Genomic DNA, 10732 nt, shown 5'->3' with positions numbered 1-10732 from the left:
CTTGTTTTCTTGGACTGGATCATTGTGCAATTACTTTTCTTTAGATGTTTTGTTTATATCTATATTACAAGGAACACATTGAATGTCTTATTTCATTTTAGAGTAAGTTAATTACCCAAAATCAAGAGGTTAAGTTAATTACCCAAAATCAAGAAACCTCTATAGATGGCCAAGCATATACGAAGAATACATCTCATTCATTTGCAATACCAAATCCATATTTTCTTTCTCTGAGTAAAATTTCAAAAGCATGAACTATGTGGTGTCTGGTACTGAGGCACATTTTCCATTTGGTTCTGAAAAAATCACGTGCCTAATCTTCCTAACAATATTTTGCACATCTCTATATGCCTTCCCTACCAGCAACACCAGTGTCTACAAGAAGAATACCTACAACAATATCTAAGGCCAATCATCCTTTTAGTGGTTGACGATGCCTTTCTAACATGGCCTATTCACTCAAATTTCAATCCCTATCTACCTATATTTTCACCTCGCCATTACTATAAACCACATGTTCCATTGTGGGTAACACCAATTATGTCTAGTCATACACTAGTTTGGTCATCTTTGGTTATTATAAGTCCTTTCATGGCTCTGAGGCTGCGTCAAGGTAGTTGTCAGGGTGGTGCGACAAGAGCATCCACTTCTTGATGTCGGTGTTTATTTGGCTAGAACTCTGTCACTTACCATTTTGAATCTATTCCACCTAAAGTGAGGAACAATATCCTTCAACTGGGAACAAGGGAATTTGGTGGTAGACCATATTTCTTTGATATTGAAATCATTGGAAACATCTTCAGGTTGACTCCCGAGCCTAGGAAGTTTCGCAAACGAAGACTTCACTTTCTCTATTCAGTGGCTTTGCACTGTCAACTCGAAACCAAGGCAACTCCAATGCTCATTTTCAAGTCATAATATTAGACTAATAGTCTATTATGTCACTTGCTCACTCACTTTTGTATCTGCTATGTTTAGTTCTCTTATGTTCTATGGCAATCCATATGTCTTAGAATTCTATATATGAACATTGTTTGGTTAGAATTCCCACCAAGCATCAATGCAAGTAATTGTCAATGGCTACTTAATTAAACAATTTCCATATATTTTTTGATGTCCTTTTTGGCTAAGCCTCAATGGAGGAGTAATGGTTGATAAATCCAACTATTAAGGGGACCCACAGAGTTTTTGGGAAAACATTTTCTCTTAACGTCTTTATTTAACTTTTTAACTCATAACAAAATATACTTCTTTAAAACACTTATATTAAATTTTGTAAATAGAAAGCTAAAATTGTAAAATAAATAAATATTCATTTATTTATTTATTTTAATGATGTGAATAACCACCATCATTATTAAAAAACAAAAATTATATAAAAATTTATGCTTATGATAAACGAAAATAGTCATAATGATTCACTGGTAAAATTCAGCGTAATCGATTAAATCATCCTCTACTTAGATAGAAAGGGAACGAAGCACATATTAGGATACTGCGAAATTAAATTAAAGTCGTTTTATTGTGTTGAAACCACACATTTTAGATATAAAGACAGGATCAAATAGCACTCAATTTCATTTTTTTTCACTTACGAATTTAAATAACTTCCAATTTATACAAAGAATTTTGTATAAATTCAACCAAAACATTTATAAACTCAGCTATAAACATGTGTGAGATGGTTAGCTATCATGCAGTTATTTACTGATACGGTTCCCCTTCAAACCTTCTAGGAAGCTCTCAATGTATATATCTGAAGATCCTCTTCTTCGCATCGCAGTCCTTGCACTGTCTCTTAGAGCCTCGACGTTTTTCTTTGCCTCCGTCCCTTCGTCACTGAACAATTTTCTGATAGTTCTGGATATCTTTTTCTTTAGTATTATCCCTTTCCCACCACTCAATCTATATCCAATTTTCCATTCATTGACCATGAGCTTGTTGTTGGTGAATTGATCTACCCAAAATGGAGGCCCTACCATGGGAACTCCAACAGCTATGATTTCAAGCATTGAGTTCCATCCGCAATGAGTAACGAATCCCTCAATGGACGGATGGAAAAACAGTTGCAACTAATTGCACCGTGGAACAACGAGCTCCTGCCCTTTTATCTCATCTAGAAAACCGTGGGGTAAGCTGTCTGAGACTGTTGAAGAGACTATGTCCGGACGAAGAGCCCAGAGGAACAACTACCCGCTGTCCTTCAAACCCATCGCTATTTCCTCCAGCTGAGCTTTAGTCACATGAACCATACTCCCAAAGGAAACGTATAGAACCGAACGATTAGGCTTTGCATCCAGCCACTCGGAACAGTCACATTCTGTCCAAATGCTCGTTCCAACTCTCATGTCCTTGGAATGTTCACCATTCAAAAAACCAGAGGGAAACAATGAACCAACATGCAGTACCGGAGGGTTCAAATTCACTTCCTTTCTTTTGAGATCGTCAAAGGAATTGCCAAGAACAAATTGCGCCCAGAACAAACCACAACAGCGAGCAGAACCCATTAGAGAATTTCAGGGTATCCAGCGAAGAGCGAACCCAATTAGAATTATGGGTATCCATACTAGTTTAAGGAAGAAACTATTGGTAAGAATCGATATATTGAGTTGGAATCAACCCGAGAGCCGAACAACCAAAACTTTTGGTGAAATCCTGAGCCTTCTAACTGCCAGAACCCGCGTGTAGGTGAAACAATACCCCAGCAGTCCAAAAACATGAATTCAGTTACCATTTGTAGAAAGAAATAGAAATAGAAATATATATATATATATATATATATATATATATATATATATATATATATATATATATATATATATATATATATATATATATATTTAACAACTCTTATCTAAGAACAAAAACACGTGTTTACGACAATTTGAAGGAAAATAAGCACCTGTCGGGTAATAGCCTGCAAATCGAGCCGAGATTTCTATCGTAGGAGAAGATGGAAGCTGACGTAGGTTGAGGGGCCAGTGTAGAACCCCTAGAACAACAAAAAAATTCTGTTAAGTCAGATGGGTCTCGGCGGAATATAGTGAGCTCAACATAAATGCAAAATTGCACCCAGAACAAACCACACCAGTGAGCAGAACACATTAGAGCATTTCAGGGTATCAAGCGAAGAGTGAACCCAATTAGAAGTATGGGTATCCATAGCAGTTTAAGGAAGAAATTATTGGCAAGAATCAATATATTGAGTTGTAATCAACCTGAGAGTTGAACGACCAAAACTTCTGGTGAAATCCTGAGCCTTATGACTACCAAAACCCGCGTGGGAAAATCAGAGAATGGAAGTCAAATTTTGAAAAGATCTTTACAGAGCTTTAAACCGCAGCTTTGGGGGTTTGGGGATTAAGTCTGTGGAGATACAGCTAAAGAGTTGGCTACAGGTAGTTTTAATTGGTGTATGGGGTATATAATTTAATACTAATTATTTTTAATTGGTGTATGGGGTATATAATTTAATACTAATTAGTGCTTGCCAAAAGCTAGGAAAGAAGAACAACAACAATCATTGGCAGACCAAAAAAATGGAAAAAGCAGTAAAAATATCTTCAATAGTAACATAAAGAATGGGAAAAAGCAATAAAAATATCTTGCCATGCTGGGAAAAGCAGTCACACTTCAAATCAATGGTTGAAAGTGTCTCACCTGATCTAACGGCCGAGGGTAAAAGTGTTGACGAAAAAATTGATGCATAGGAAGGCCTATCGGCCTAAATATGTGATAATTGATAAATAAAATCATACTTGTGAATCTATGATAATTAATATGAAAAAAAAAACGATATCTAATAAAATACATACTATAAAAATAAATTTCAAAATTATAAAATATTTCCCGTTCGTTTCATAGAGACACTTCGATATTTATAGGATGTTTCCCTTTCATAGAGACAGTTCGATATTACCATTTTTTAAAATTAATTGTGCAATGGGTAAACACTACATTCGTATTAAACTCCAAGTTTAACCTGATTAACATAACATCATCCACACAACGACTTTATATTCAAAGTCATCTTCATTAGTTTATTTGTATGGACTTCGATTACAATTGGGTCTATCTAGATTATAGACTTCACACATCCGAACAAACCAATGCCAATAATGGAAATTGTAGTTTTGGCTCATCCGTAAACCCAAAATACTTCATGACTAATGAAATAAATTATCTTCTTTTATTAAAGCAAAATTGCCTCATCCAGTCATTGCCTCATCCAGTCCACTTGCGTTTGCGTGTACAACTCTGCATATTGACCCAGTCGCATTATGCGTTGCATTGCAAATTGCAGTGAGTGGTTTGAAAGTTCAAAGACGCTGCAGCATTTATCTATTCTTCTTCACTCCCTTCTTTCCTTCCTATGCTCTATATAAACCTCTTCTTCTCCATCCCTTCTACATAGAAATCAAACCTTCTCCCAAACTTTACTCATTCACGATTTCATTTGGCTGAATGTTGTTCTCGCTGGATATGGCAGCGGCAAAATGCGTTGCTCTTCCCGCCGTCGCTACTCTCGACTGAATTGGTGACCACGAAGTCTACTTCTTGTGTCACTGGCCGTCGGAGGCACCCACGCGGTGGACTACGTGGTCACCAATTCAGTCGAGGAGTAGCGACGGCGGGAAGAGATTCGACAACGAGATCGGGAGCGCACAGGCGAAGCAGATAATGGACGCTGCCTCGTAATTCATCTGGCAGACCTTCGCCCAGCAAACGCCCGCCGACAGGAAGAACGTGCAGACGGTCACACTCATTGTGGAAAGCATGAGCGGTGTCGCCGGGACGGGCAACGACCAAATCCACTTGAGCGCCGAGTACGTTGCTAATTATCAGGGCGATGTAAAGACTGAGATCACAGGCGTTCTGTACCACGAGATGACCCACGTCTGGCAGTGGGACGGCAAAGGCGGTGCGCCGTCAGGGCTGATCGAAGGGATTGCGGATTATGTTCGCCTCACTGCGGGCTTTGCCCCCTCTACATGGCCTCAGCCCGGCAGCGGTAACAAGTGGGACGACGGTTACTACGTCACTGCTTACTTTCTCAGGTACTGTGACACCGTTACTTTCTGGTTTCGTTGCGAAGATTAATTCGAAACTGAGCGATGGATGGGACCTAGGATTCTTCAACGATATCACTGGCAAGTCTGTGGATGAGCTTTGGAGTGATTACAAGGCTAAGTATGGAAATTGATCCTGAGCCAAAGCAGTGGACAAAATGCTACATCACAACTACTCAATAATAAATGGCAGCTTAGCTGGTTGGTTTATAAAATTAAAATAGCATATTAGATGCTGATACTAAATGATGTGTCCCTGACATACCATTCGCCAGACGTAATAAGAAAAGTAAGAGTTATAAGCATTGCCATTTGTATTTGTATTATATTTCAATGCAGTTGAATTCTTTTGTGAATAGACGGTGGTGGTACTCATATACCCCACAAAATATGGCTATACAACATCGGTATGGTTAACTTTCATTCAGAGGGTCACGATAATTAATATTCATTAGAATCAAGGAATTTAGATTTCTGTGATCCATAACTTTTGTTTAGAAATTTTTTGGCGAAATCACATAATTGATCATTTGTCGACGCGTTTCGAACCAACTAGTGTGGCTCATCGTCAGGACAACTTGAAGATACAGGTCCAGTATAGCGAGTTAAATAGTCCAAGCAGAGACTCCAACGGCTAAAAAGACTAACGACTATTTTTCAACTTAAGGACCCAGTCAAACCCCCTTTAACTAAATTAATATTAATATTCTTTATAATTATTATTATACTTCTAGAGCTAAGTAAACTGGGTAAAATTTTTAACCAAGGTTATTAATCTATTTATATATTTAAATTATTCTATATATATATATAAATATATAATTATATATAATAATATTTTTCCATACCTAATATAATACTATATTTAATATTTAGTTTTTAAATTATTTATATAAATTATTAGAAAACTATAATTTTTACTAAAAATTGAATTAGATCAATGGTTAGTTATCAAAACTAAAATATATATATATAAAAGTATATATATAAATTAATATATTACCATACCTAACATTCTAATAATATTATATTTAATGTTTAAATATATATATATGTTTTTAATTATATATATAAATATATCAATTTAAAATTCTTTAATATCTAATCATTCTAATAAATTTTTATTTAAGGTTTAGATATTAAAATATTATATCAATTTATATCAATTATCAGCTAAACCTATATAATTATTAAAACTTAAATAATTACCTTACAATCTAAGGATAGTTCAATTATTCTTAATCATATATTATGCTAAATATTCCCAGGTTGCCAAATTTAATAATCTTCGAATATAAAGGGAAAAAGAGGGGACTAAATCAAGACCATAAGGGCGATAATTAAAAGAAGAACAAATCAAATCAAGAGAAAAGCAAGCAAATAAACCACAAACCCAAAGGAAACAGTTCTTAAGGAAAGGAAACAAGAAACACTGAGACGATACCAAGAAGGGACCGCGGAGGCTAGGAAGATAGGGCTGGGACCCAGCAGCTGCTGATCTTCCAGCCATCATCCCTATTAAGATTATTCGGCCTTTTTTCAATCTCCAGGGCCTCCCTAAACTTGCGATGGTGAAACTGAGCAACTCTAGCAATGACTTGAGCCTCTTCGATACATACATGATGCATCGTCTTCTCAGCATGCTCTGCCAAGGCTGAGGATTTGGTCCTACCATGCCTCAGGTCGGTTGAATGCTCGCTAATCCTTTGATTGATAGAGCGTCCTGTCTCACCAATATATGGAATCCCACAAGAACAAGGGATGACATAGACGCCCTTCATGTCTTTAGGGTCAATAGGATCTTTTACAGACCTGAGGGAGCTACGGATAGTATTAAGAGGTCTAAAAGTTGCGGGCACATCAAATTTTTTCAGAATCCTCGCAATCCTATCCGTGGTCCCTTGGATATAAGGAAGGTTAACTCCCATGACACGATCATTAGGATCCCTACGGATTGACGGCTCCTTTTTAGCCTTGAGGAAGGCCTTTTGACCCAGGTGCCTATCATAACCATTTTTCAAAAAGACATCTAGGAGATGAGCCTTCTCCTTTTCCAAGCTCTCTTCATCCGAGATTCTAACAGCACGGGTGGCAAGAGTGCTTAGAACACCTAACTTTTGTGCTGGGAAATGATGGGAAGAAGCATGCAAGTATTGCTCAGTATGCGTCTTCTTCCTAAACACTTGATGAGAAAAGGAACCATCCGCTTTCTTAGAGATGAGAACATCCAAGAACGGAAGACAACCATTGTCTTCTTTTTCCATCGTGAATTTTATGGCAGCGGACTGGTTATTAAGATGATTGAAGAAATGATCAAGTTCATCAGGACCATGAGACCAGACAACACCAGTGTCATCAACGAACCTTTTCCAAAGCTTCGGAAGGAGACGAGACGAGGCCAAAGCCTTAGACTCAAAATCCTCCAATCTCTTTATGGATGATTTTGAGTCTAAGGCTTTGGCCTCGTCTCGTCTCCTTCCGAAGCTTTGGAAAAGGTTCGTTGATGACACTGGTGTTGTCTGGTCTCATGGTCCTGATGAGCTTGATCATTTCTTCAATCATCTTAATAACCAGTCCGCCGCCATAAAATTCACGATGGAAAAAGAAGACAATGGTTGTCTTCCGTTCTTGGATGTTCTCATCTCTAAGAAAGCGGATGGTTCCTTTTCTCATCAAGTGTTTAGGAAGAAGACGCATACTGAGCAATACTTGCATGCTTCTTCCCATCATTTCCCAGCTCAAAAGTTAGGTGTTCTAAGCACTCTTGCCACCCGTGCTGTTAGAATCTCGGATGAAGAGAGCTTGGAAAAGGAGAAGGCTCATCTCCTAGATGTCTTTTTGAAAAATGGTTATGATAGGCACCTGGGTCAAAAGGCCTTCCTCAAGGCTAAAAAGGAGTCGTCAATCCGTAGGGATCCTAATGATCGTGTCATGGGAGTTAACCTTCCTTATATCCAAGGGACCACGGATAGGATTGCGAGGATTCTGAAAAAATTTGATGTGCCCGCAACTTTTAGACCTATTAATACTATCCGTAGCTCCCTCAGGTCTGTAAAAGATCCTATTGACCCTAAAGACATGAAGGGCGTCTATGTCATCCCTTGTTCTTGTGGGATTCCATATATTGGTGAGACAGGACGCTCTATCAATCAAAGGATTAGCGAGCATTCAGCCGACCTGAGGCATGGTAGGACCAAATCCTCAGCCTTGGCAGAGCATGCCGAGAAGACGATGCATCATGTATGTATCGAAGAGGCTCAAGTCATTGCTAGAGTTGCTCAGTTTCACCATCGCAAGTTTAGGGAGGCCCTGGAGATTGAAAAAAGGCCGAATAATCTTAATAGGGATGATGGCTGGAAGATCAGCAGCTGCTGGGTCCTAGCCCTATCTTCCTAGCCTCCGCGGTCCCTTCTTGGTATGGTCTCAGTGTTTCTTGTTTCCTTTCCTTAAGAATTGTTTCCTTTGGGTTTGTGGTTTATTTGCTTGCTTTTCTCTTGATTTGATTTGTTCTTCTTTTAATTATCGCCCTTATGGTCTTGATTTAGTCCCCTCTTTTTCCCTTTATATTCGAAGATTATTAAATTTGGCAACCTGGGAATATTTAGCATAATATATGATTAAGAATAATTGAACTATCCTTAGATTGTAAGGTAATTATTTAAGTTTTAATAATTATATAGGTTTGGCTGATAATTGATATAATATTTTAATATCTAAACCTTAAATAAAAATTTATTAGAATGATTAGATATTAAAGGATTTTAAATTGATATATTTATATATATATATATATATATATATATATATATATATATATATATATATAAACATTAAATATAATATTATTAGAATGTTAGGTATGGTAATATATTAATTTATATATATACTTTTATATATATATATATATATATATATATATATATATATTAGTTTTGATAACTAACCATTGATCTAATTCAATTTTTAGTAAAAATTATAGTTTTCTAATAATTTATATAAATAATTTAAAAACTAAATATTAAATATAGTATTATATTAGGTATGGAAAAATATTATATATATATATATATATATATATATAGAATAATTTAAATATATAAATAGATTAATAACCTCTGATCTGGTTAAAATTTTTACCCAGTTTACTTAGCTCTAGAAGTATAATAATAATTATAAAGAATATTAATATTAATTTAGTTAAAGGGGGTTTGACTGGGTCCTTAAGTTGAAAAATAGCCGTTAGTCTTTTTAGCCATTGGAGTCTCTACTTGGACTATTTAACTCGCTATACTGGATCTGTATCTTCAACTTGTCCTGACGATGAACCACACTAGTTGGTTCGAAACGCGTCGACAAATGATCAATTATGTGATTTCGCCAAAAAGTTTTTAAACATTCATTAGAATGTTTTCACCTGTTTTGGTTTGGCCTATTCATTAAATATGGCTTATTCAGTGTTAAATTTGTCACTCTTCGTCATATAATTTTTTGGTTTAATATATGTTAATGTTCTATATTTTAATATATATAATATTTTTCATTGAGGTAGAGATGAAACTTTTATTAGTATATTCTTCTTTCTTTTTATTTTTTTTGGAAAAATCAATAACAATCAAAATAATAAAATTTTAATAATGTAATTAAAAACAATTAAAATTAATAAATTTGAGGTTGATGTTCCTAAGTCGTTAAATAATAACCAGGATGTTGTTGTTCTCAAAATTGACAAAGGTGGTGCAGTGGCCATTCTAGATAAAGAGGATTATTGAAAAAAATGTTGGACCACCTTTGTAATAGTAAGAGATATAGGAAACTTAATAAAGATCCTTTAAAGAATATCTCCAAAAGTGTGGCTCTTGCGATAAAATCCAATAGCTCAGTTAGCTCTTTTTGTCATAAGCTTATTGAAAGTAGCCCTCTTAGCCCTAAAATCTATGGCTTTCCAAAGATTCATAAGGAAGGGGTTCCCTTGAGATCCATTATCAACACTATAGGAGGGCCGACCTATCTTTTGGCTAAATATTTAACCCAGAAGCATAAACCCCCTGTTGGCCATACATAATCCTTTGTCAAGGACTCCTCCTTGCTTATCAGTGAGTTAAAGGGTATAAAATTGGATCCTGATGACAAACTTTGAGTTTCGATGTGGTCTCCCTCTACACCAATATCCCTATCAATGGAGCCATTGAAGTCATCAAGCGCATTACAGATCTTGATATGGCTAGTTTAGTTGGTATTTGTCTCATCCCTACTTTCTTCTCTTTTGATGGGAAATTCTATGAACAAACTTGTGTTGTTTCCATCAATTCCCCCCTTGCCCCTATGGTGGCTAAGGTATTCATGGAGGACTTTGAATCAAAGGCCTTGGCCTCTGCTCAACTTCTTGCTAGGATGTGGAAGAGGTTTGTGGGTGACAATTGTGTCATCTCGTCCCATGGTAAGGAAAAGTTGAAACTTTTTTTTGCTTCATCTTAACAATCAGTCTAGCTCCATAAAGTTCACCATGGAATATGAGAGCATTGGTAGTCTTCTTTTCCTCGACATCCTCCTTTCAAGGAAGGATGATTGCTCTTTTTCTCATCAGGTCTTTCAAAAGAAAACTCACACGGAGCAATATCTTCATGCTAAATCTCATCACTTCCCAAATCAAAAACTTGGTGTTC

General features: G+C 36.3%; 1 pseudogene; it reads left to right on the top strand.

The window, feature by feature from the left end:
• The first annotated feature begins 2553 nt into the window (after nt 1–2553).
• Nucleotides 2554–5374, top strand: LOC149216547 (uncharacterized; annotated as a pseudogene).
• The last annotated feature ends 5358 nt before the right edge of the window (nt 5375–10732 follow it).

Source organism: Pinus tabuliformis, chromosome 1_1, assembly GCF_031772625.1.
Source record: "Pinus tabuliformis cultivar Carrire ecotype Pingquan chromosome 1_1, CPIR1, whole genome shotgun sequence".
NCBI classification, from domain to species: domain Eukaryota; kingdom Viridiplantae; phylum Streptophyta; class Pinopsida; order Pinales; family Pinaceae; genus Pinus; species Pinus tabuliformis.
This window is presented reverse-complemented; position numbering and strand designations above follow the sequence as displayed.